Source organism: Monodelphis domestica, chromosome 5 (assembly GCF_027887165.1).
Source record: "Monodelphis domestica isolate mMonDom1 chromosome 5, mMonDom1.pri, whole genome shotgun sequence".
Taxonomy (NCBI): Eukaryota; Metazoa; Chordata; class Mammalia; order Didelphimorphia; family Didelphidae; genus Monodelphis; species Monodelphis domestica.
This window is the reverse complement of record NC_077231.1, coordinates 244,114,393-244,141,388: the sequence shown is the minus strand read 5'-3', so window position 1 is coordinate 244,141,388 and position 26,996 is coordinate 244,114,393. Positions and strand designations below refer to the sequence as shown.

The 26,996-nt window shown below is 34.9% G+C and overlaps 1 long non-coding RNA gene across 1 annotated transcript in view; it reads left to right on the top strand.

The window, feature by feature from the left end:
* Positions 1-1,326: 1,326 nt before the first annotated feature.
* Positions 1,327-26,996, top strand: part of LOC103100145 (uncharacterized) — a 41,298-nt gene continuing 15,628 nt past the window's right edge. The window contains exons 1-2 of the long non-coding RNA XR_473268.3: positions 1,327-3,393; positions 15,486-15,560. This is a non-coding gene — a long non-coding RNA (uncharacterized LOC103100145). The remainder of the gene's footprint in view (positions 3,394-15,485; positions 15,561-26,996) is intronic.

Genomic DNA, 26,996 nt, shown 5'->3' with positions numbered 1-26,996 from the left:
GAGAGAGAGTAGATAAGAGTAGGCAAGGGCCTACAGTCTATCAGAAGATATGCCCTCTGAGGCAGATAGATGCAGGGTTTTCTAGAAAAATTTAGTTAGGATTGGGATCTGGGGTTTAGTTATAATCTATTATACAATTACTTTCACTTTACTCCTTCCTATTTCCTATCCATATCCATTTTAATAAACTGTGCACTGGCTTTTGATCAAACTCCTGCCTCCCACCCCAAATTTAACTCTTCACAATTGTGAGATGTAAAACACATAATTTGAGTATATTAAACTGAAATGTTTTTGTACAAATAAAACAAATATTATCAATGTTTGAAAGAAAGCAGGAAATTGGGAACAATTTTTCATAGGCAGGCTCTCAAACAAATGTCTAAATCTAAAATACAAAGAAAATGTGTCAAATTTATGGTAATAACAACCATCCCTCAATTGATAAATGGGCAAAATATAAAAATAGAGTTTTTGGATAAAGGAATCAAAGCCAAATATAGATAGATGGAAAAATGTTCTAAATTAATACTGATTAAAATGCAAAACAAAGCAATTCTGAGGTATAAGCTCATATTTATCAGATTTGCTTAAATGACAAATTTTGTCAGGAATGTAGAAAAGTAGGGACACATATACTTTTGGTTGATCTGTGAGACTGATCCAGCCATTTTGGAGAGCAACTTAGAATTACACCCAGAGAGTTATAAAACTGTGTATGTCCTTAGTCCCCCACAATGCTATGTCTATTTCCCAAGGCAATCATGGAAAATGAAAAATTATCTATCTGTTCTAAATATTTTATGGCAGATCTCATTGTGGTGTCAAAAATGGAGATTGAGGGGATGTCCGTCAATCAAAGAATGGCTACACAAATTGTGGTATATGATTGTGATGGAAAACTACTACATTGTAAGAAACAATGGGCAGATTAATTTTTTTAAACTTGGAAAGAATTACATGAGATAATGAAGAATGAAACAAGTGAAACCAGGAAAAGATTATATACAGTTTTAGATTTAATATTTGAAGAATAACTTGTGAATGTTCACCTCCAGAGAATGAACTGAGAAATGGAAACACAAGACATAATCTATATGTTTTGCCACATATTGACTTCTATGATGTGGGGGAAGGAGAGATGGTCTGAATAAACCTAAATTAATTAATTAATTAATTAACTAAAAAAAAAAAAGAAAAACCATAAACATAGTTTTTATAGGAATTTGAACATAGTTCCATTTTGCTCTCCAGAATGGATAGATAAGTTCACAGCTCTACCAGTTGTGCCTATTTTCCCACATCTCCATTATTTGTCATAAAACAAGCACATAAATAAACACAACTAATATGAACTAATATACATAACAGTAAAAGGCATGTCAATCTTAAACTTGAAAGAGAAATAGATTACTTTCTGATTGGGAGGAAGGGATTCAGGGAAGACTTCATAGAGAAGATTATCTCTAATTTTTGAAAGGAAAGAAACTTTTTTAAAAGGCAGAGATGAGGAGGAAGTACATCTCAATTATGATAGAACATCTGTATCAATGCATGGAGGCAAGAAGTGAAAGATATATGTAAATAACTAATAGTCCATTTTTTGTTTAATGAAAAAAAGTGTGAAATGAGGCTGGGAGGACAGATTAGAGATAAACTGTAGCCAAAATGACAGGCAAAGACAGATGTCTCTGGAGTTAAAACCAATTCTATTTACACAATCCTCATTCAACATAAAGTTATATTTCATAATGCTTGCAAGATAATGTGTTTGGAGATACTCTCATAAGGCAGTGACCTGATTGGAAATGGACCTGGAAATATGGAATGACTGGAAGCCATACTAGCCTCAGAGGGACTATACTTCAAAACCCAGTCCTATCTGGTGATAACAAATGTCATAGGAAAGTAGTTATACAGTAAGAGAAAATAAAATTCTGGACAAGAGCTAGCTTTAGAAAAATAGACTAAGTAATCATGAATTCTTTCAAATCATATGATGTAAGTACATTCAGTACTGAAACAATTAAAAACTGTCTACTTCACTGGTGATGTGATGGGGTAGCAATAGACTAGCACTTCTGATTTTCTATAGGACAACCCCATTGACCTGAACCAAGTGAGTTTTACAATCCACTTGTACAGCCACCATCTGTAATTGGAAAACCATCAAACAAGCTGACTTTTATTCCATATATCTGCTGTGGGATTCTATCTTAGGTGGTGGACATAATAAGGATTTAAAACTAAGCAGAGCACATTTATTTTAGCATCTGAATGAGAAATTTCTCATTCATGCAAAGAGAGCCATAATTGTATTGGGAAATGAGCAAGTAACAGTCTCTTCAACACTGAAATAGCCCCTTAGCAAAGCATCAAGGGACCCTCTGCTATTGGAAACACTAGGTTTTTAACAAGTAAGAAAATTAGAGTTCTAAGAAATGGTAGCTATTATAGAACTAGTACTTTTTGCTTAAGTATAATATAATATTTTTATTCCTTAGGCACTATAGAATAATAAAGTAAAAACTTTTATAGTTGTATTAAAGACAATGAGACTTGTGGTTTTGTGACAAATAAGATGGAATAGTAGATATTTTCTCCAATTTTTCCCAACATTCAAACTCCTCCAAAATAAGAATTATCTTCATGAAGCTAACTAACAACTTGTTGAATTAAAAGCAGAAAATGCTAATCCCTAACATATTCACTCACCATGGCTTCTCCCACAAACCTCCATGGTATGAGAGGGTTGTTTGTGATCTAGATAATCTATTCAGTAATTTCCTTGATGCTACTGTAGTATAAATCCTACCTGCCTTCTTCCCCTAGTCCTCACTTTACCATTGTGATGCAATAAGCAACATGACTCAATTACTCAGTCCTCCTTTTGAGAAGTGCCCTCTCCCTCACCCCATCAGCACAGGAAAAGTTGGATGCATAGAAAAGCAAAATCTTGCTGTTTTGGGGACAAAGGTTCGGGGACTCAGCCAGAGAACTAAGAAATAGAGGAAACTAGAATAGAGATCCAGGGTATTGTGCATCTCTGCCAAGACTAAAAAAAAAAAAAAAGAGGACAGACATCGGAGATGAAACTATTTTTGTATCTTTAGAAGTCACTTGAGGTAGAGCTGAGGCTGGTGGAAAAGAAATTCCCTAGAATGGGAAGAGAGTGAGGCAGTTTTGAGGTCTAGTCTGTGTAAGAGAGAATTAACCATCCAGTATTAATCAATAGATACCCTCAGAGGTATCTCTCTTTTACAAGTCCTGTGGGAAATCACCATCATATGGGAAGAATTGAGTAAGAGGGTGATAGAAGAGAGGAAAAAAGACTGAAATTACAAAAGATATAAGGAGAAAGAAAACTCCCTTAAAAACTTCAAACACAACCAGGTAAATCAAGAGAGAGATATTAATAAAGGAATGGAATGTGTGCTCTAGAAATGGCAAAGGAGTCCAGGTTTCTTGGTTATCTATGCCTGGGTGTGAGAGTAAGTAGTGGTAGTGCTATGAACTCCTTGGTTGACTACCATTGTCTATCTTGACTGCATTAGTGGCTATTGATTGTGGAGAGGATGTTATACCTCACCCCTTAGGAGTTGAGCTTTTGATGATGGCTTTGAGGGTATATTGGGCTGTAAGTGGGGCAGATTGTTATGATGGAGAAGATTCTATTTATTTTTTTAAAATTTTATTTAATTGATTATTTTAGAGCATTTTCCCAGGATTACAAAAATCATGGTCTTTCCCTACCCTACCCCCAACCTCCTCCCATATCGGACACACAATTCCACTGCGTTTTACTTGTGTCTTTGGTCAAGACCTATTTCCATAGTATTGATGTTTTCACTAGAGTGATCAGTCTACATCTCCAGTCATTTCCCCATTGACCCATGTGATCAAGCAGTTGTTTTTCTTCTGTGTTTCTGCTCCCACTGTTCTTTCTCTGAATGTGGATAGTGTTCTTTCTTATAAGTCCCTCAGAATTGTCCTGGATCATTGCATTGCTGCTAGTAGAGAAGTCCATTAGGTTCTATTGTACTACAGTCTATCAGTCTCTGTGTACAATGGTTTTGCTAAAAGATTCTAATTAGAAATCAATTGGAGTTACCATTGTTCAGCCAATTAGTTGTATCTGATTCTTTGTGATGTCATGGATCCTATCATGCCAGTGTTGTCCAAGGGGTTCTCTTAACCAAGATACTGGAGTAGTTTGTCATTTTCAACTTCAGCAGCTTAAGTCAAAGAGAAGTTAAATAACTTGCTCAGGGTCACTCAGATAATAAGCATCTGACGTCATTTTTGAACTCAGGTCTTCTTGACTCGAGGTCCAATACTCTATGTATTGAGCCACATAGGTGTCTCATTGATTGGGGTAGATAACTACAACTCTAGAATTGTGTAGTTCAAAATTCAGAATATTTTTCTTAATTATTTTAACTTTATTATTCAGTTTGTATACACACATATTTGATGGATGAACCTGTCTCACAAACACATACACACATATATACTTTCCTATATACATGAGTATTTATACAAATATATGTATATTCATAACTATATGTAGTCTAATATATAGTCTAACAATACATCAATAGACATTTAAGTGATCACTGTGTGCCAGACACTATGACACTGTGCCAAGTACTGGAGACATACAACATATTGAATTTAAGCAGAATACCATGGTGGACAATGCAGATAAATTCATATAAAACATGGAGTTTGTACTCAATTTTCAAACCACTTAAAAAGTAAGCACTTGTTGTTCTTTTCAATTATAAACAGAATGGAAAGACCATGCTGCTGTTCTATTCTGTGCTTCAAAAATTTGTCTTATAACTTTCCTTTATGCAAATTAAGCCATCATTTTATCTTCAAAGCTAAAGTGTTCAGGTTGCATTTTTCTTATATAATTCACATTTTTAAAAGAATGGTTAAAAAGCATTAAATATTTCTTTTAATAAATGTTGAGCCTTATTAGGCTCTATACTATTTGAAAGTTCTTTGTCAAAATATTTCAACTTGGGTTGTGAAAGACATAAGCTTATTAAAAAAAACTTGAATAATGTTTGATACAAATGGCAAACTTTTTCTCCCTCCAAGATAATGAGTTTGAAGGTTCCCAACATAATAGATTCATGGAGAGACCAGATTCTTAAGAGTTGTGACATTGGAAGGACTGTAATAACTATAGAATAAAATACAGAGGTGGTTATTTGGTGTTAATAGGATTCTACTTTTGTGAAACATGCTGGGAGATTTAGAATAGACTACAAAGAAAGACAGAATGACACAAATTGGATTTAGCAACCAGTTTCTTATGAATTTATGGGAACAATAAAACAGGTGGAGTTATTCTTGACAGGTTTAGAGGATTGAAACAAGGGAGATCCAAGGCAAAAGCTATATAAAATACACATTTAGGAACACAAAGTTCACAAATAACAATAGGAAAATATACACTTACTAAAGCAAATTGCAAGCATTTTACATATAGCATTTTTTCTTAAAGGAATATAAATATAGTATATAGCAAAACCACAGGTCAGCAAGATTAATATTTTGAATGAAGGAAATTCTCTGAATAGGTATTTTTTTCATTATTGGCTATGCTCATATTCATTTCCTAGACCATTTATAGCAATTGAGTAATTGATGCAAACAGTAGAATTGATCTTCCTTGATGGCAACCATTTTATCTTTGTCTTTGTAACTTTAGTGTTTCATGAGAGCGATGGGCATACAGTAGGTGTTTAATAAATATTTCTTGAATTAAATTGAATCAATGTAAGTTTCAGCATATTCTAATTAATATGAGATACAAAAAGAATAGAAATAAAAAAGAAATTGATTTCTTTGTTTATACATCAGGGAAAGGACTTAAAAATATAACAAACTGACATGGAATAATTTCATTTGCAAATGTATAAGTTCATGGTTTTTAATCATTAGAAATCTTGCAAAGAATTCTTTATCTCCACAAAAGACTTCCACCATTGTCAAGAGTCCTAAATTATTGGAGCCTCCCTGCTTTTGATATGCTTCAGAGAAGTGCTACTCTTGTCTATTAAACATCTGACCCACTTTTTTTCTTATACTTTCTTTTTTTTAAACATTATTTTATTTGGTCATTTCCAAATATTATTTATTGGAGACAAAGATCATTTTCTTTCCCCCCCCCCACCCCATCACCTCTCCCATAGGCGATGCGCGATTCCACTATGTATCACATGTGTTCTTGATTCAAACTAATTTCCATATTGTTAGTATCTGCATTATAGTGTTCATTTAGAGTCTCTCCTCAGACATGTCCCCTCAACCCCTGTAGTCAAGCAGTTACTTTTCCTTGGTGTTTTTACTCCCACAGTTTGTCCTCTGCTTATAGATAGTGTTTTTTCTCCTAGATTCCTGTAGATTGTTTAGGGACATTGCATTGACACTAATGGAGAATTACATTACGTTTGATTGTACCACATTGTATCAGTCTCTCTATACAATGTTTTCCTGGTTTTGCTCCTTTCGCTCTGCATCACTTCCCGGAGGTTGTTCCAGTCTCCATGGAATTCCTGCACTTTATTATTTCTTTTAGCACAATAGTATTCCATCACCAACAAATACCACAATTTGTTCAGCCATTCCCCAATTGAAGGGCATCCCCTCGTTTTCCAATTTTTGGCCACCACAAAGAGTGCAGCTATGAATAGTTTTGTGCATGTCTTTTTCCTTATTATCTCTTTGGGGTACAAACCCAGCAGTGCTATAGCTGGATCAAAGGGCAGACAGTCTTTTATCACCCTTTGGGCATAGTTCCAAATTGCCCTCCAGAATGGTTGGGTCAATTCACAACCCCACTAGCAATGAATTAGTGTCCTGACTGCCACACCCCCTACAGCATTCATTACTTTCCTTTGCTGTCATGTGAGCCAATCTGCTAGGTGTCAGGTGATACCTCAGAGTTGTTTTGATTTGCATTTTTCTGATTATAAGAGATGTAGAACACTTTTTCATGTGCTTTCTAATAGTTCTGATTTCTTTATCTGAAAACTGCCTATTCATGTCCCTTGCCCATTTATCAATTGGAGAATGGCTTGATTTTTTGTACAATTGATTTAGCTCTTTATAAATTTGAGTAATTAAACCTTTGTCAGAGGTGTTTTTTTTTTTTAATTCTGGAACGTCTTTATTAATAAACCTATGACAGACATTTGGAGCTGAGAATATGCCAAAATGAGGTATTCACTAATGTAAGTGTGGAGAAATTCCAAGGCAGTAAGAGGACAGTTTGGGGAAATAAAACTACAGGTTGTCACAAAAAGGCATAATTACATTCTTCCCAGTTTTCTTGTGTTGTGTGTTATAAGTGACAGCACCCTTGCCTGCACCGGCCACTATGTGATGAGTACAGAGGTTTAAAAAAAAACAAAAAACGACAAAACAAAACAAAAGAAAACACAAAACAGAAAAACCCACCATGACTGGACTTAAAAATTCAAATGTTATCTATACCTAAGAAACAAAAACAGTTTTAAATATTATCAACTGTTAAAAACAACAAAGGTGAGTTTAAGCATAAAGTATATATTTATACCACATAAACAAATGAAAAATATTACATGAAGAAAAATAACATAACAGTATTTATGTAGGTACCTAACATACTGGCATGCTCTTACATCTAAAAACAAAAACGTAACATTTGTACTACATATATATGTATATATATATATATATATATATATATTTGACAAGTGTTCATTTAATTCTCTAATACAAAACATTTAAAATGTGGAGAGTACTTTTTCAAGATACAGAAAAGTTTTGTTTAGATAGGCACACCCACTATTCTTATAAAAACATGCTTACAAAGTGAAATTCAACTGAGCACTCATTTCCAAGATGTGCAAAAGCTATTTAACTGTTTAATCGTTTTGAAGTTGTCTCCCCTTTTTACATTGCTTAAGCTCCAACACTGATTGGCATGATTTATTTTTGTTATATAATTTACTTTCATTTCCCAGTTTTTCCTGGCAGAGTTCATTACACAGTGCAGCCATTTAATACTGTGCATGTATTCAAGACCACTCAACTTCTCTGATTAAAATATTATTATTGCTTTAATTAATCAAAATTTTTAAAAAAAGGTATTTATGCTTTTAAAAAAATCTACTTCATCAAACATTTTCTTTTGACCACCAGAAAAAACAAAGTAATTTGGATCATCAAGCAGACAAAAGGTTTGTCAGAGGTTTTTATGAAGATTGTTTCCCAATTTGTTGCTTCCCTTCTGATTTTAGTTACATTGGTTTTGTTTGTATAAAAACTTTTTAATTTGATGTAGTCAAAATTATTTATTTTACATTTTGGTGACTCTTTCTAAGTCTTTCTTGGTTTTAAAGTCTTTCCCTTCCCAAAGGTCTGACATGTATACTATTCTGTGTTTGCCTAATTTACTTATAGTTTCCTTCTTTATGTTTAAGTCATTCACCCATTTTGAATTTATCTTGGTGTAGGGTGTGAGGTGTTGATCCAAACCTAATCTCTCCTACACTGTCTTCCAATTTTCCTAGCATATGTAATCAAATAGTGGGTTTTTGTCCCAAAAGCTGGGATCTTTGGGTTTATCATATACTGTCTTGCTGAGGTCGCTTGCCCCCAGTCTATTCCACTGATCCTCCTTTCTGTCTCTTAGCCAGTGCCAAATTATTTTTGATACTGCTGCTTTATAATATAGTTTGAGATCTGGGACTGCAAGACCCCCTACTTGTATTTTTTTCTTTCATTATTTCCCTGGCTATCCTTGATCCTTTGTTCTTCCAAATGAACTTTTGTTATGGTTTTTTCTCAATAAGTAAAAAAAAATTTTGGAAGTTCAATGGGTATGGCACTAAATAGACAAATAAGTTTGGGTAGGATGTCCATTTTTATTATATTGGCTCGTCCTACCCATGAGTAGTTAATGTTTTTCCAATTGCTCAAGTCTAGTTTTAGTGGTGTGGGGAGTGTTTTGTAGTTGTGTTTTTTAGTTGTGTTCACATAGTTCCTGGGTTTGTCTCGGGAGACAGATTCCTAAGTATTTTATTTTGTCTAAGGTGATTTTGAATGGAATTTCTCTTTCTAGTTCTTGCTGCTAAGCTGTGTTGGAAATATATAGAAATGCTGATGACTTATGCGGGTTTATTTTGTATCCTGAAACTTTGCTAAAGTTGTTGATTTTTTCAATTAGCTTTTTGGTTGAATCTCTAGGATTCTTTAAGTAGACCATCATGTCATTTGCAAAGAGTGATAACTTGGTCTCCTCCTTGCCTATTTTAATGCCTTCAATTTCCTTTTCTTCTCTAATTTCTACTGCTAGTGTTTCTAGTACAATATCAAATAACAGAGGCGATAATGGGCATCCTTGTTTCACTCCTGATCTTATTTGGAATGCATCTAGTTTATCCCCATTGTAGATGATATTAGCGGATGGCTTTAGATAAATACTATTTATTATTTTTAGGAACGACCCTGCTATTCCTATGATGTGATTTTTGTTGGTTTGCTTGTTGATATGGTCAATTATGTGGATGGTTTTCCTAATATTGAACCAGCCCTGCATCCCTAGTATAAATCCTACTTGATCATGGTGAATGACCCTTTTGATCACTTGCTGGAGTCTTTTTGCTAATATCCTATTTAAGATTTTTGCATCTATATTCATTAGGGAGATTGGTCTATAATTTTCTTTCTCTGTTTTTGACCTGCTTGTCTTTGCAATCAGTACCATATTTGTGTCATAAAAGGAATTTGGTAGAACTCCCTCTTTGCTTATTATGTCAAATAGTTTGTATAGTATTGGGATTAGCTGTTCTTTGAATGTTTGATAGAATTCACTTGTGAATCCATCAGGCCCTGGAGATTTTTTCTTAGGGAGTTTTTTGATGGCCTATGGGATTTCATTTTCTTATATGGGATTATTTAAGAATTCTATTTCTTCTTCAGTTAGTCTAGACAGTTTATATTTTTGTAAATATTCATCCATATTGCCTATATTGGTATATTTATTGCCATATAATTGGGCAAAGTAGTTTTTAATGGTTGCCTTAATTTCCTCTTCATTGGAGGTGATGTCCCCCTTTTCATCTTTGATGCTGTTAATTTGCTTTTCTTCTTTCCTTTTTTAAATTAGATTGACCAATATTTTGTCTATTTTGTTTGTTTTTTTCAAAGTACCAGCTTCTAGTCTTATTTATTAGTTCAATAGTTCTATCACTTTCGATTTTATTAAATTCTCCCTTAATTTTTAGGATCTCTAGTTTGGTTTTCTTCTGGGGGTTTTTAATTTGTTCACTTTCAAATTTTTTGATTTGCATTTCCAATTCATTGATCTCTGCCCTCCCTTGTGTGTTAATATATGCAATCAGGGATATGAATTTTTCTCTGATTACTGCTTTGGCTGCATCCCATAAGGTTTGAAAGTATGTCTCACCATTGTCACTTTCCTGGATGAAATTATTAATTTCTAAGATTTGTTCTCTAACTAACTGATTTTCGAGTATCATATTATTTAATTTCCAATTAATTTTTGATTTGGTTCTCCATGTACCCTGACTTATCATTATTTTTATTGCCTTATGATCTGAAAAGTCTGCATTTATTATTTCTGCTTTACTGCATTTGTATGCCATGTTTCTGTTACCTAGTGTATGGTCAATCTTTGTGAATGTGCCATGTGGTGCTGAGAAGAAGGTGTATTCCTTATTGTCCCTAATTATTTTTCTCTAGATGTCTATTAACTCTAATTTTCCTAAGATTTCATTCACTTCTTTTACCTCTTTCTTATTTATTTTTTGATTTGATTAATCTAAATTTGATAGTGGTTGTTTCAAATCTCCCACTAATATGGATTTACTGTCTATTTCCTCCTTCAGTTCTCCTATTTTCTCCATTAGAAATTTGGGTGCTATACTATTTGGTGCATATATGTTGATTAGTGATATTTCCTCATTATCTGTAGTCCCTTTTAATGAAATATAATTACCTTCCCTATTCCTTTTGATCAGGTCTATTTTTGCTTTGGCTTTATCAGATATCATGATTGCAACTCTTGCCTTCTTTCTGTCAGTTGAGGCCCAGAAGGTCTTACTCCATCGTTTAATTTTGACCTTTTTGGGTGTCTACCCGCCTCATGTGTGTTTCTTGAAGACAACATATGGTAGGGTTTTGGATTCTAATCCATTCTTCTATTCGTCTATGTTTTATGGGTGAGTTCATCCCATTCACATTCAAAGTTATGATCATCACTTCTGGATTCCCTGGCATTTTGATATCCTCCCCTAATTCTGATCTTTCTTCTTTAGCTATAATCTTTAAATCAGTTAATTACTTTAGATTGGTCCCCCTAGTCCCCTCCCTTGATGTACTTCCCTTTCCAGCCACTCCATTTTTTCCCTTCCCCTTCCCCTCTCCTTCCCTCCCTTTTTATACTCCCTCCACCTCCCCTCCTTAATTTTCCCTTCTCTATTACCCTGTTAGATAAGATCAAGTTCAAGATCCCAATGGATCTAGATGTTCTAAGCTCTCAGAGTTGATTTCACTGAGAGTAAGGTTTATGTAATACCAGTTAGCACTTTCTTCCTCTCCTCCCTATAGGAAATTCTTCCCCCCCACCCCCTCCCATGTGTATCTTTGTGTGAGAAAGATTATTCTATTTAGTTTTTTTTCTATTTCTTGGAGAATATCTTAGTACCATCAATGATTCCCCCCTCCATTTTTCTTTCTATCCCTCCCTTTCTCCATATTATCTTGATGCCCCAAACTTTCCTTATGAGTGATTCTTCTTACTACTCTAATGATGCATACAATTTTTGAGAGTTACACATTACATTTCCCCCACATATTAATATATTTAAATTGATATAAATGTAGTCCTTATAGAAGAGAATTTGAATAAAAGAAAAAGGTAATATTTTTCTCCTTTTCTCTTTCCTTCATATTTACCTTTTCATGTTTCTCTTACTCTTTGTGTTTGGATGTCAAACTTTCCACAGAGCTCTGGTCTTTTCTTTACAAACACTTGGAAATCTTGTATTCTGTTGAATGCCCATACTTTCCCCTGGAAGTATATAGCCAGTTTTGATGGATAGCTGATTCTTGGTTGAAGACCCAGCTCTCTTACTTTTCTGAATATCATGTTCCATACTTTATGGCCGTTCAGAGTGGAAATTGCTAGGTCCTGTGTCATCCTGATTGGTGTTCCTTTATATCTAAATTGTCTTTTTCTGGCTCCTTGTAAGATTTTTTCTTTTGCTTGGAAGCTTTGGAATATGGCAATTACATTCCTGGGAGTTGTCTTTTGGGGATTTAGTTTAGAAGGTGTTCTGTGAACTCTTTCAATGCATATTTTGTCCCCTTGTTCTAGAATCTCTGGGGAGTTTTCTTTGATGATATCATGTATTATGATATCAAGATTACTGTTTATTTCTGGCTTTTCTGGTAGACCAATGATTCTCAGATTGTCTCTCCTTCCTCCTTTTTTCCAGGTATGTCACCTTGTCAGTGAGATATTTTATTTTATCTTCTAATTCTTTAGTCTTTTGACTTTGCTTTATTAATTCTTGCTCTTTTGCAAGATCATTTTCTTCCAGTTGCTGATTCTGAACTTTAAAGACTGGTTTTCCTTTTTAGTTTGGTCTGACCTGTTTTTTGAGGCTTCGAGCTGTTTCTGCATTTGCATATTTTGGTCTCTCAGATTTCCGAGTTCCTTTTGCATTGTTTCCCATTTTTCCTGCCATAAGGATTCCATCTTTTTGATAATTTCTGATTTAAATTCTTCAAGAGTTTGTGGAGAATTTTCATTTCCTTTGGAAGGTTTTAGAGCATTTGTTTGTATTTCCTCTTCTAGCTCCTCTGTATTTTTTATGTTTGCTCCATAAAATGTGTCCAAAGTCACCCCCTTCTTGCTTTTCTTGGTGTTAGGAGGCTTTTGCACTTCTGTACTATTTGCCATCTCTATGGTTTTTCTTCCCCTTTCCAGTCAGAAATCTGAGTGAGGAGGACTGGCTCTTAGTGCATCTGTCTGATGGTCCGAGGCTTTAGCCCCAGGCAAATTTTCCATTCTCCTCAGCTGCACTGTCTTCCCAGGGAAGCCCAGGGTCTGTCCTCCCCTGCTTGCTGGCATTTTGGGTGCTTGTGCTCTCAGTTCCCTCCAGTTGCTTCTCCGCTGCCTTACTTCCACCCTCTGAGCCTTGCACAGCACTGTCTGCAAGGTACCTCTGTGCTTTTGCTGGCCCTGAGGTTCCTTTCCTTTCAGAGGGCCCTGCACTCTAGGGGGGAGGGGTCCTGGTCTTCTTGAGCTCTGAGGGCTCCTGATGGGATTAAGTTCAGCTGGGTTGGTCTTGATGTGCCCCGAGGCAAAAAACTCCAATGAGACTCTGATGTAAGGACCCAGCCAGGGGGATACAGGCTCCCCCTGTCTCTCTCAGGCTACTTCCTTGCCCTCTGTGTTGGAAGCTCCTAGACTGGCCCACATTGCTTTCAAGGTGTGCAGTTCAGAACAGCCATCCCTGAGGTTCCCACTGCTGCTGAGGGCTCAGTGCTCTGGGTTGGGGAGGGGAGGGGTCTTGGGACCTTCCTTCTGCCTTCCCCTTAGACCCAAGTGATCTAGGATTCTGGCTTTTGGGGGGCATACCTTTTGATTTGAGTCCAGAAGGAGGGTTCCTCGGCTCTGTCCTGTTGTTAAGTTTGAATTTTAGTCCCCTAGGAGCATTCAGTTTGTGATCAGTAAGGAAGGGTTTTTAGAGGTCTGAACTTTTGCTGCTTCTAAGCTGCCATCTTGACTGGAAGTCTTCTCATGCTTTCCAAGAAAGGATTGTAGGAACTAAGTTTGTCCAGTTTTCAAGAAACTGTTGGTAGAGTGGATTCGGTGTCAGGATCAGATAAATCTTCAGAATGAGGGAAGAGAAAGAAACAGAATCAATGATAAAAGAAAAGATTCCCAATGTACCTAACATTTTGTCTTTTCACTTTTTTTCTACTTCCTGCTCTATAGAATCAGACTTTTGCTTTCCTTTTCATTAAATCAAATTTCCTATTAATTTCAGTCAACCTATACTTCCTATTTCTGGATCACTTACTGTCTTCTTCTGCCTTATTTATTTTTTAACCACTCCTGTCCAGAATCCTTCCACTTCAATACAAACTCTAATTCAGACAGTATCTTCTTGAAGAAGCCTTCTCTGATACCCTTCCCCACTCCAATTCCCCATTAAAGTTTTTTTCCATTAAATCTCTTAGACCACTCTGACCTATTTTATGCATTTAATTATTTTCAAACTTTTGGTTATTCATGCATGCCTCAACTTTTTTCTCCTACTCTGCAAAGCTCCCTGAAGTTAGGGACCATGTAATTTTTCATTTCTATATCACTAGTGCTTACTTAGAGTTCTCTACCTCGTAGACACTAAACTGAATATATTTTTTAAATTTCCTAATTTTTTAAAGGAATTTCTGGATACTCAAACAGAGCACTTACTTTAGGACATTCCAGCTAAAAGCCATATAGCATTTATCCTTCTAAATTCAACAAATATCTATTATGCACCAATAAGGTTATAAGGCAAGAAACAATGGCAGAATGAATACAAAGTCCATATTTGGAGCCAAAAACATTAGACACACATGGTTGTGTGATTCTGGGAAAGTTACTTAACTATACTAGGTGGTTAAGTAATTCTCCAAGATTAATAAAATGAAAAAAAAAGTGTTGATTTTCATTGTAAGGAAAAGCTTTTTTTGGGGGAATTCATTTTAATAATGAAATTATATATTATTCTCTTTAAAAGCAAAATGAAAGTTAAAAATGTGCACCGGTTCTTTTCCCAAAGGAACTTAAAATTTTTTCTCAAAGTTACTTGAAAATATAATCTCTTTGTATTTAAATCCTCTTCTTCCTGACAGTAATTACAAATATGAATAGTCTCTAATTTGGGAATGTATAGACTTATTTAGGAAGCAGCTAAGTAAAGCAGTGGACAGAGAACTGTACATGAAATCAGGAAGAACTGAATTCAAACCTTGTCTTAGTTCCTTTCTAGCTCTGTGACCCTTGACAAATTATTTAATCACTGGTAGCTCCTTATCTGCAAAATAAATATAATAATGGAGTAATAGGATATATAGTTAATCCTCAACATTGATACAGTAGTGTGACTTCATTTGTAACTTCATTTTCAGTTGGCAACACCACACATTCCTGGTTATGTACAATAAGAGGGGAAAAAAGAGAAGTGCAATACTTGCAAGTTTGTGCAGTGACTGGTATCATACTAGGTGCTTCACTGATTTTGTTCACTTTAACTTTGTAATGAGCTACCCAGAAGTTCACTGAATATTTTTATCCTTTGCCTTTAAACAAAAGTTTTTTGTTATAATTATGCCTTCAAAACATAGGTAGTATTGACAGCAGTAACTAAAATCCCATCAACTTCTCCTTTGATTTTCAGAGGTCAGTCAAAGTAGAGAGAATTATAGCAGCATAGTATATGGCACCTTCATACCACCATCCAACACAGTGGAAGGTAAGATTAAGGTAAAAAAATGTTTTAATTTTAAGAATTTTTTTTCATTATGCAGTATTTATTGTGCTGAAGACTTCATGTGTCATAAAAAGTGAATATTGTCTGAAAACAAAATTTTTAAATTAAATAGTACAAAGGGTAACAGAATTCTAGAGAATTACTGGTAAAAATGTTTTGCATGTTACCAATTTTATTTTTGTCTATTGCTTTTTGGGTTATTTTATTATTACTGGGTTTGAAAAGTACATATTATCAAAATTACTATTTTGCTAAATTAATTTTATGCATAAAATGCATTTTTAATAACCTTTAGTGGGAGATTATAAAATTTTGGTGATCAAGGTGACATAATCCATCATTTCCCATAGGTTCAATGTATCAAAATTCTTGTTTTTGGCTTTCATCTTATCTATAAGCTTACCATTATGAAAGCTGAGAAATAATTATACATGACAGAGTGGCTGCAAGATCAGCATGATAATATTTGTAAAATGCTTAGCATAATCTTTGACACATAGTATGTACCTAAATGAATGTTTGTCTACCCCCCCTCTCCCATTTATTCATGTTCCTTGTCATCTCCCAATTCTTTCGCTTGCCTCAATCTCCAAATTAAAATAAATGAAGTAGCCTCTCAGAACTATGACCAGAATCTATGCTTTTTCTTCATTATGTATTCTATCATACACATATGGAAAATAAAATCTTAAGGATTTTTTTTCCTTTGGTAAATTTTCAAAAAGGTACATAAGTAATTGAAAAATCCCCCTGTACAGAAAAAATTAATAGAGCAGAGAGCCATTATTTCACTCTGAGGGGGGGAGAAATCTCTGGGAAAAAAGAACACCTAAATGGAAGTTCACGACACCAATCAATACAAAATTTGTTAGAGGCATCTTAGTAGGGAAAAAAAATTGGTTTCCTGCACCAGTCAGGCATCACCTAGATAATTCGACTGTGGTCAGGCCTACTTTGGCTTCATTTGTGTCTGTTTCCTACTGTAATGAATCTAGAGTGAAGGAGTGACATTGGTAACTGCTACTGATCACTAGGGAGGAAATGCATCCCTTTTCTTAATGGTGTGAGACTGTTTCTACATCAACAGATTCTGTTGAAGCTAGACATTTCTGAATTGGAAACAGCCAGTTTTTTAGTGTAAGTGGAATCACTGCTCTTTGCAAAATACAACCATAATTTCTGGGCATTATAGCTTCTCAAATAGTCAATGGGTCTGATGCCCCTCCCCATTTATCCATGGAGAATGTCTACACTAAAGGATTGTATTGTACTATTGATGTTCATTCAGAAATCCTTATTTCAAGTAAGAGTTCTTTGTTCACTAATATTGATGGCACTGCATGAGGTCTGATTTCAGTACAGTTAGTTAAAGCATGAGGTTAATGAGTTCAAAAGCACAAGTTTTATATGTATTCTAGTTTTCTTTCTTTCTTTCTTGTGTGTAGAGAGACAGCACCTCTAACCTTGACCATACAAACTTGCAAATGCATATTATTAGTTATAAGGGTTACACCAGGCTACAGAATGTAGATAGATCATTTAAAAATCCATCATTACTCCAAAAATGAATTCAAATTGCATGCTATCTTTTTATGTGAATGACAGAAGATTGAGGGAGAAGATGGTTCTCTAGGGCCAAAAGAGTATTTTTACAATGCATTTCATGCTTTTAATTATTATAGATTCATGGAAATGGATTGGGAATATTTGCTGATTCTCATTCTTCATTTTCAAAAAATCTCAAGTCTTCCACCTTGAAGGAATTAAAGAACCAATGTATAGAAGCAGGAAACAAAAAGCATCAGTTCAGGTGGCAACTGATATTTATGTAGTATGTCCTTATGTATTCATCATATATAGAAAGAGGGCTTCATTAATTTGTGAGAATAAAAGGAGCTAAGATGATATAATTTTTTAAAGTTTATTTGTTGATGAATTCCTCTAATAGAGCCTTTAACCAAAACTTCATAGTATATTAAACAGGTGATCCTGAATTCTAGAAGACCCCACCATTAAAGCTTTGTCAGGTTCAGCAGTGTTGGAAAGACTAAGGATGGCCCTAGGGCCTTAGTGTGTGTCTTTTTTTCCAAGGAAGAATGTGTTTGTTTATCTATTGCAATACAAGAAGTCCATTTACTAATACAGAAGGATTGTAATATTCAGTTAACAAAAGAAAGCATATCTTCGCCAGTGAAATCACAGATCTTTTAGTGAAGTATTTAAAGAACATAAGCTTATTGAGGGCAGGAATTATTATTTTTTTTTATTTTGAGAAACTAGATCCCCTCAGTGCTCAGAGACCAACAAAGGCTGATAAGTCTCAAAGAATGAACAAGTCCATTTCCTGGTTAAGTAATAGAATTAACAACAGAATAGAGAGAAAAAATCAATAATTTCGAGAAGCAAGGGGTTCACCAAAGAACTGGAATGTCTTCTTATCAGAGTAGAATTTTGAAGCAAGGGTGAAACAGGAATGATGTTAATGGTTAATTTGTCAGTGTTCCCCTCCCTGCCTTCTTTGACTATTTTTATATTGTCATATTTTCTATAGCACCTACTTACATATGGAATCCACATTGGTCATTCCTCCTAGTTCAAGTTTCTCTTCTTCATCCTACATTGCTCTTATTGTTGCATATTCCTTGTCATTTTTATCACTTAATGATTTATGGTGTCCAAATCCCCATTTCTTCTCCAGAATCACAGGAACGATGCACCATATCTTAAAACCAATAGCTCTTGTTTTTGAAGTTGACTTTATTCAGAAAGCCTCCCGGATCATTTATAAGAAAATTCCCTTCCTAGCCTTCCCAAGAAGCCAAGTGGCACAGTGGATAGAACCTTGGATTTGGAGTCAGAAAGGGATAAGTTTGAATACTGCCTCAGACACTTCCTAGGTGTGTGGTCCTGGGCAAATTGCTTAACTTCTCTGTTTTTCCTATTTTCTCATTTGTAAAATGGAGATAATAATAGCATTCATTTTCCAGGGCTTTATGAGAATCAAATAAATGAACATATGTAAAAAACTTGCAAGTCTATAAACAAATATATACACACACATATATTTATTTACATAAGTGTGCACATAATATATGCACACATAAATAAATATTAGCTATTGGTGTAAAAGCTATTGGAGGGGAAGTAGAATCTAGAAGTATTCATAACTCCTTTATGCCTTATAAACAAATTTCATGTGAATCATATTAGTCAGACAGCAGGATACCTTCAATAGGGTTGGAAGTTGAGGTGGTAAGCATGCAATACTTTCCATAAATATCTCTCAGCATCAGAAATCTCAGATTTCCTCTTGGTGTAAGAAGTTTTCAGATTACTAGTGGATGGCTTTTAAAAATCTAATACCAATAATAGCAAAGATCAGCTTTTGAGAGTGGAATAACCTGGAATATTTGGTTGAATTAAGTAGCAAGAGTGCCAATTTACTTCACTGAGTCATAACTATATTATTAGCTAGTTTTTGGTTAATGAGATTTATGGCAGATTATTTGGTTATTTTTGATAAGTGTTGTTATAAAGAGATGCATCAGTAAACTGAGCCAGGACTCTATGTCACTTAGATTTCTCTTCCCCCAAAGGGAAGTTGTACCTCAGGACATGGTGACAAGCCCAGACCTTGCTGGAGACTTCTGATCCTGAATAGGAAAGAAAAACAAGAGATATCAAATATCTATAGGATTAAGACAATTTTTATTAAGCAAGGATGCAAGTTGGTCTAGTACCAAAAAGCATGATATATATAGTCAGCTGGTAGCAATTTTTCAATTCTTCATGAAAGGCTGAGGGAAAAGAGGCTAGAAGGGGCTGATCCAAGGAGGGATCTGGGGTGGCATGATCAGAGGAGAGTTTCTAGGAACAGGGGGACAAAGTCCCAGGGACAAGGGGAAGAAAGATGTCTCTGGTATGCATTTTTAGCCCTAGACAGCAAGATAAGTGTATGAAGTGATTCTGTCTCAAAGTTTCAGCGGTTCAATGACTCACTGAATTTATGGATCAGGAGTCCCTTTGATGAGACCAAGGGATAAAGAGGAAGACAGAGAGTTTGGGACGAGAGATACCAAGTCTGGGACTAGGCAAAGCACAATGATTTTGGTTATCTCATCTATGAGACTACAAGGATTGAGATGGAATGAGCCAGTGGCTGTCCAACCATGGTATTCCAGAGGACTGATTTCCATGGTTACCTCAGTCAGGCTGTTACTTTCAAAGAAAGTCTCTTCTTGTTACTCTGAGTCCAAAAGACAATCAGTTTCTTCAAATCACTCTCTCCTGGGTAAATAGAATTGATCTTACACATCTTCATTAAACACAGTAGGGCAACTTGAGCATATCAAGAAAATTATCAAGATAATTTACACATATCAGTACTTTAAAAAATAATAAGTAGCTGAGGCAAGTAGGACTAGTAATTTTCTTAATCTAAGCCCTTTATCCTTCTCTTAAAAATATGTGTGTGTATTTGTGTCTTTTATGTCTGTCAGACTGTTTTTAGGGTAGGGGAATATGGGAGGTAGAGAGCAGATATATTGATTCCAGTTTCTATTTCAAAGGCATTTAACTATACCATAGATGTCCCCAAAAGGTTAGGGCCAATTCTATACTGCCTCTTCTTTCCTCTTCTTCTCTACTTTATATATTCTCTATTCATGATGGAAATCCAGGTAAAATAAAATGGGGCAGAAAAAGGAAGGCACAATTTGGTTGATGTCATGGAGAAGTTGATATCCAAAAGAAATGTGGATAAATATGTGAAGATAAAAATTAAAACCCACTAAATACATTTCAAAGAGAAACTATTATTTTATTTTTGGTTTATTAGGCCTTTAGTGAAAAAGAATGCTGCAGCAATCTGGGATAAAAGCAGAATACTGAGGGCTTTTTCTTTATTGTATTGTATAAGAGAAAGTATGCGTTTAAATGTAATGTATTTTTTTGGTATGTGTGTCATTTTCCCCCTTCAATTGATTTCCCCCCTGTTTATTGAGGAAATAAAAGAAACAAGTAATGTATTGAGCTTGGATACAAGTAGTGTACTGGTGTCTGGATTGTCTTTCCTTGAAGACAGTTATATTCATAGTATATTTCTTTTTGTGTGGTAACTGGAGGTATATGAAACTTTATTAGTGGATCTTAAAAACCAAAAGATGTTTCCTTTCTTATGTTTCAAACTGGGAAGTCCCCATGATTTTCAAAGGTTTCTTTTAAGAAGCAAATTTGACCAAAGCCTTGATCTTTCATATCTGGATTCAAGTTAGCTAGATTTTATTAAATACCTATTATTGCTGGATATTGTAGTACCTGGGATACAAAAGAACAAACATGGGGAGAAATGTAAATAAGTTAGTAAATGAGGTATCAGTGAGTCAGATAAGTAAATTAATAAATGTTGTTCAGCTTGAGGTTTCTGTGTGAGTTTCTTCACTTAGCATGTGTACTACTGTCTTTATTGGAAGACATTTGTATACTGTAAATTCCTTTTATGCTGGAGAAAAAAACAAAAAAAAGATATGTTTGTATTTACACACTTGTTTCTATGGTTACTTGTTTTAACACTCTTGAGATGTTAAAAATGTAATATAATGAAAGCAGATATATGAGCGTTTAGCTTTAAAAAAGTCTCCCTATACTAATTTCTTAAATGATAACCAACAAATGACAAGTAAATGCTCATTTATATGATATGTATATGTAAATGTGTATAGATCCTTGCAGATGATAGTTTGGTCAGTAGACCTTAGAGTCTACTGGACCATATATTTAGAGTTTGGAGGGAATTGGAAGACCACCAGATGCAACCCTCTCATTTTGCTAGAAGATTCACCCTCAAAGGGCTAAATTAATTGCTGAAGGTCCAGTAAGGAACAAAGCAGTTTTAAAATCCAGACCTTCTAAGTTCTAAGCTCGTTTCCATGACACAATGATGAAATGAGATAATGGTTATCAAATGCTTTATACAAATTTCGTCTCTTATGGTACGTCCATGTAGGTAAATAGAGTTGCATACTTATGTATCTTTAGATAGACAGTCACGTTGACTGGCAGACAGACAGTCCTTTAGACAGGTTTCCCAGGCACTCCTATTTCCAACATGATTTCATGCTGAGTGATTAACTAAAAAAGATTTAATGCATGATTAAGCAAAGATATTTGCATGGATAGGATCATAAGAGACAAACTGAACTGCTTTATTTTTCTATGTTATTTTAGAAAAACATATTCAAAGGAGGAATGGAAAAAGCTCAGAGAAGTACTTTAGGTTTATTTCTAAAAAGCTTTGAGGTTAAAATAATGAAGTTTTCTTTTCATGAACTCTTTAATTCACAAAACCTTCATGGTCCTGATCAAAGAGATAGTTATTTTGTCAATATGTAAAAGAATTAATTTTGTGACCAGATCTCCAAAGATATTTTACAAAATTATTACAGTCACATTAGAGTATGTAAGCCATACCTCTGAAGCTACTTCTCCTAATTTCCACTATTAAAGATGGATCTCTGGTTCTGGAAAAAGACTCAGAATTGTAATTGTGCCCCTAAAAAGGGATGATACAGTTCAGACCTCCATCAGTATGCTTCCTTCCATAATTCTCAGTTGAGTCTTATTTTAGTCAGCCAACATTAAGTAGATTTTAGAAAGGAGCATTTTAAAAGGAGGTACTGTGTAGCAAGAACAATTGTTGCAAACATATCCCTCAAAAGTCTCCCACAAGAACATAAAATATCCAGGAAGGGTGGGCTCAAACTTAGAGAACACATATAAAAAAGGAGAAATCATAAATTCTGATGGTGCAAAGTCCTTTTTTCCCATTTGTGAGATAATCAAAAAAATTATCTGAGCTATGTTGTGATTTCTTTGTTGGCCTCCTTGTGGAGCTGTGAATCTACATCAAATCTTCCCTTGAAGATAACAAACCTCTAAAAAATAAATCTTTTCTTGGCTCTCATTAGAGATCAACTAATCTAGGAATGTTACTAAAACACTGATTTAAAGATGAGAAATTTAACAACTCCTATTCCTTTTGTAGCTCTTAATAAGGTCCTCCTCTGGACAAAAGAAGAGTATGAGAGGACGACACCTAGGCCAAGTGCAAAGCCATGGTCTCTCCTTCACCTCTCTCCCCCAAATGGTTCCTGCTTTGGAGTCTTAATAGAATGTCATGTTTGCTTATCAGTGTGTCTGCTTTTAAACTAGCTTAATAGTTTATAAATGATTCAAGATTGCTTATCTTATCCAAATATAATTACTTTGCAACATAATTCTAATTTCAACGATTTTTCCTACTTATACTGAAGCCTGTTACTGAGATTGATTTATTGGTTAGGTACTCTAAGTGTTATAGGGGTGACAATTGAATAATTCCATAAAGAACATAATTCCATAGAAGACAGAGCCAGTGAGGTCTTTAGAGATAACTTAGTCCAACTCCATCATTTTGGAGAAGAGGAAAGCAAAATTCTTAAAAGTGAAGTAACTTGGTCAAATTCACTCATTTCATTTACAACTGAACTGGTATAAGGATCTGCGTCTCTTTTTAGCCAAGCCTGATATTCCTCTAAACTAAGTGGAAAAACAAAAGCAAAAACAAACAAAACTCCTCTTTTATAAGTAGAATCCTTTTGTATATCTGTTTGGTTTTAGTGAGAACTGAGTCACTAAATATTAAAAACAACCTCATCTGAATCAGTATTTGTTATTCAAAGGAAAGTGGCCACTCAAGCATGACTGATACTTGTTATTAAGAGAAAATCATTCTAAGTCAGGCATTTACCTAACATAAATTTCGCTCCTAAATATTCCTTACTTTCATTTTTGCCAAGCCAATCAGCTAAAGATCAGATTAGAAGCTTTCTAAAATCTCACTTAAGGTCTCTCTTACCTTTCATATGGGTTACCTAAAACCCTCCTAACTAGTTGCCTTTTTTTTTTAGCCCTTCTTACTTCAGATTTTCTTTTTACACAATAGCAAATTAAATCAGTTACCTCCCTGTTCAGACAATTTCAGTGTCTCCCCATGGATCAAATCAAATACAAACTCTTTAAAATGGCCTTTAAGGCTCTTTGCTGTCAAGTTTCAATAAACTCTCAGTAGAGTATTTCTTTGTTCATTTTAAGCTATAGCCAAACCACATAATTCACTAATGAATCTACTCCAGGTGGCACAGCAAGAGGAATAATGGTCTTAGAGTCAGAAAGACCAAAATTTATATCCTGACTTAGTCATTTACTTACTGTGTGACCTTGGAAAAGTCATTTAGCCCCCCTGAGCCTACAGGAAGGCTTTTTCTTATTTCATCTTTCTTTTTCCATATTTGTATCCCCAGGTCTTAGCACAACTCATGGCACATAGTAAGCAGTTAATAAATGTTTATTGACTATTGAACATTGCTTTCCTCATCTGTGAGATTAAGGGACTATACTTGATTTTTATTAAGATCCCTTCTAGCTCTAATTCTGTGATTATATAATCTTGGTTTCTTGCCTTCTGTTTTGTTCAGTTGCTCACTTATTTCCAACTGTTCTTGACCCCATGGACTTTTTTTTAAGCCTTTATCTTCCATCTTGGAATCAATACTGTGTATTGATTAGATGTCACTCTTTATATGTGTATATATATATATATATATACATACACATATACAAATGTATATGTATATATATATATATATGACTTAGTAAGTCAGTCAACAAGCATTTATTAAATACTTATTCCATTGTAGGCATTGTATTAGATGCTGGTCATACAAAGACAAAAATGAAATATTATTTGCTCTCAAGAGGCTCACAGTCCACCAGGGGAACCAATTAGAAACTATATAAGTGAATACAAAACAATGCCATGAGTTTAAATGCACTAGTATATTAGATAATCTCTGATATCTATATTTGTTTCTTAACATCCAGTGTTATTGTGAATCAATAATGAAGGAAGGAGTTAAAGAAACAAATGGCCTTAATTTTTGGACTCTACTTAGAACCCTCTTTTCATTAATTCCATATATCTGTAGTCATACTCAAAAATCCTTATCCCAACACGAAAATTGTAATAGTTAAAGGAATTATAGAAGATTGAAAAGGTACAGGAGAGAAGGAAGGTTTTGTAACAGGGAATAGAAGAGTTGAAGGGATAGAGGGAATATGGCTGCTGGTGATGTGAAAGGGAAGAGATATCCCCTGCTGAGAGGCTCTCTTTGAAAAATTGGGTTCCCAAGAAATGGGCTGACTATGATAGCCTGAGGGGATGTCTTCTCTATTGATTGATGTTGAAGGTACCCTAGAGCAGGTAAGCATGGACCCTCCTGAGGGACAAGCCTTCCCCCAGACCAAGGTCACCCAGCAGGGATCCAATAAGGACCATTTATGGTTGAATGGCTTTCCTTACGTTCATCTGCCTCTATGTCCCCCTGAAATGGTGGTCCTCTTATCTGACTGAAGGTTATTTAACTCAAGATGAATTTAATAACTAATTTGGATTGGGAAGATATCAGGGAAGACAGAATCCAGATTTCCCTAGATTGGGTTTGAGTCTCTCTCAGCTTTGAAGCTGGGGTCAGGCCTCACAGGCTGGTGGAGGGTTTCTTTTATTCCTGTCTATGCTAATCTGTGCCAGTTTTCTTAAGTTCAAAGTCTTTAGCAGTAGACAGAAAGAGGAAGAAAAGGTTCTGACTTTCAGAGCTGGTTAGGCTTGTCAGTTAAGGCTGATGCCCCTCAAGACTGGCCTTACAGTTCAAACTGCTTCTCTTAAATCCTTTTGTTCAATGATAGGATCACAGGAATCTAGGTAGAGCACACAGCTGGGAAAATAGAAGTACTTCTATCCAGAGACAGGGAGAGAGCTCTTTTTTCCAGTCCAAGGGCCAGGAAAGAGAGCGAATCCTTCTAGAGCAACTGTCACTCTCCAAGACACCCCTCCTCCCACCAACTGTCATTACTGTCCATCAATTTCACTCTAACCTTCCAACAGCTGTTTGTTCCACCCCAGTGGCAGAAAGATTGGAGATTGATTCAGTTTACCTTTCCACAAAAAGATATAGTAAACCAAGCAAAGATATGTATCTCTTTGTGTCACTGTGGATCAGTTTGTGCAATGTATAATTTATCTAAGTGAAATAAAATCTTAAAATATGACAGAATTAATTAATGTGCACAAATATCACAAAACCAGAGAGATGGAGGGAATCTGAGGGGTTATTTTGTCAAATATAAATCCCCAGTCTAGCATTCAAGGCTTTCTGCAAGCTACCTCACAATTATAATTCCAGCTTCATTGCAGATAATTCCTTTTCATATATACTGTGTGTCAGTCAAACTAAACTATGAGCTGTTTCTCTAAATAGTATTAATCTACCTCTCTGTGTCAGGAAATAAAATATTTGGGAACTGTTATTGGGTATATTTGAATCTCAAATTTTTCAATTAATTCCTTTTAAATATCATCTTCAGTTTTCTAAATACTAGTAACACTCCTCAGCACATATTTCCATTTGTTAATATGTGTACCAAAGTGTAGTATGCAGACGTTGCCCTGGTACTACAGCCACATATTGATCAAAGCAAAGTAGACAGATGTATCTTACCTACAAGATTTTAAGCTTAGGAGAACATAAATGATGCCTTTTGCCTTTATTATAACACTCTTACAAACTATATATTTTTATCTACTTCATTTTAAGAGATACCTTTGTGTAAGAAATACTTTTTGTATATAGTAGTAGTAAGAGAATGCTGTAAAGAGGTCATATATCTCATAGCATCTGCTAACTGGGCTATCAAATATATACAATTTTTCTTTTGCACCCTCATCTTTGTCTCTCACTTTCCCCATCTAACTTTCCCTATTATATATATATATATATATATACATATATGTAAATAAATGACTTCCTGGGGTCTTAGCTATATAAGCTTCAAGCTATATGAAGAAAATTGTGATTTTTTTCTCCTTTGCCTACTATTATTCTATTGATTTGACAGTATTCTCTGATCACAACTCAAGTTCAGCCATAAATGTAAAACCTGAGCAATGTGTTTTCGTTTCAAGGGGAAAAATGTGACAGCAGTTTATTTCACTCGTTTAGATCCACAGAACTTCTAGATGGTTTGGACAGAAGTGTTCTATCTAATAGAGTAAGAAACTCTTGCTTCCCATCCCTCCAACAAGCACACAGAATAATAAACATCCCGATTCTCTGCAATTGATAAATAATATATACCAGGTTTATTTCTTACAAGCTGGATGGCATTTCAAATAACTTGGTATTTTAAAAAAACTAGATCAAGAACTTTATTTACACAGTAAATGAATATCACAGAATCCAACTAAGAAGTCACTAGAGATCTTGGTCTGTCAGAATTCTTATTAGATATCACCTATCATTGATTTTTGGGCTATTGAAAATTCAT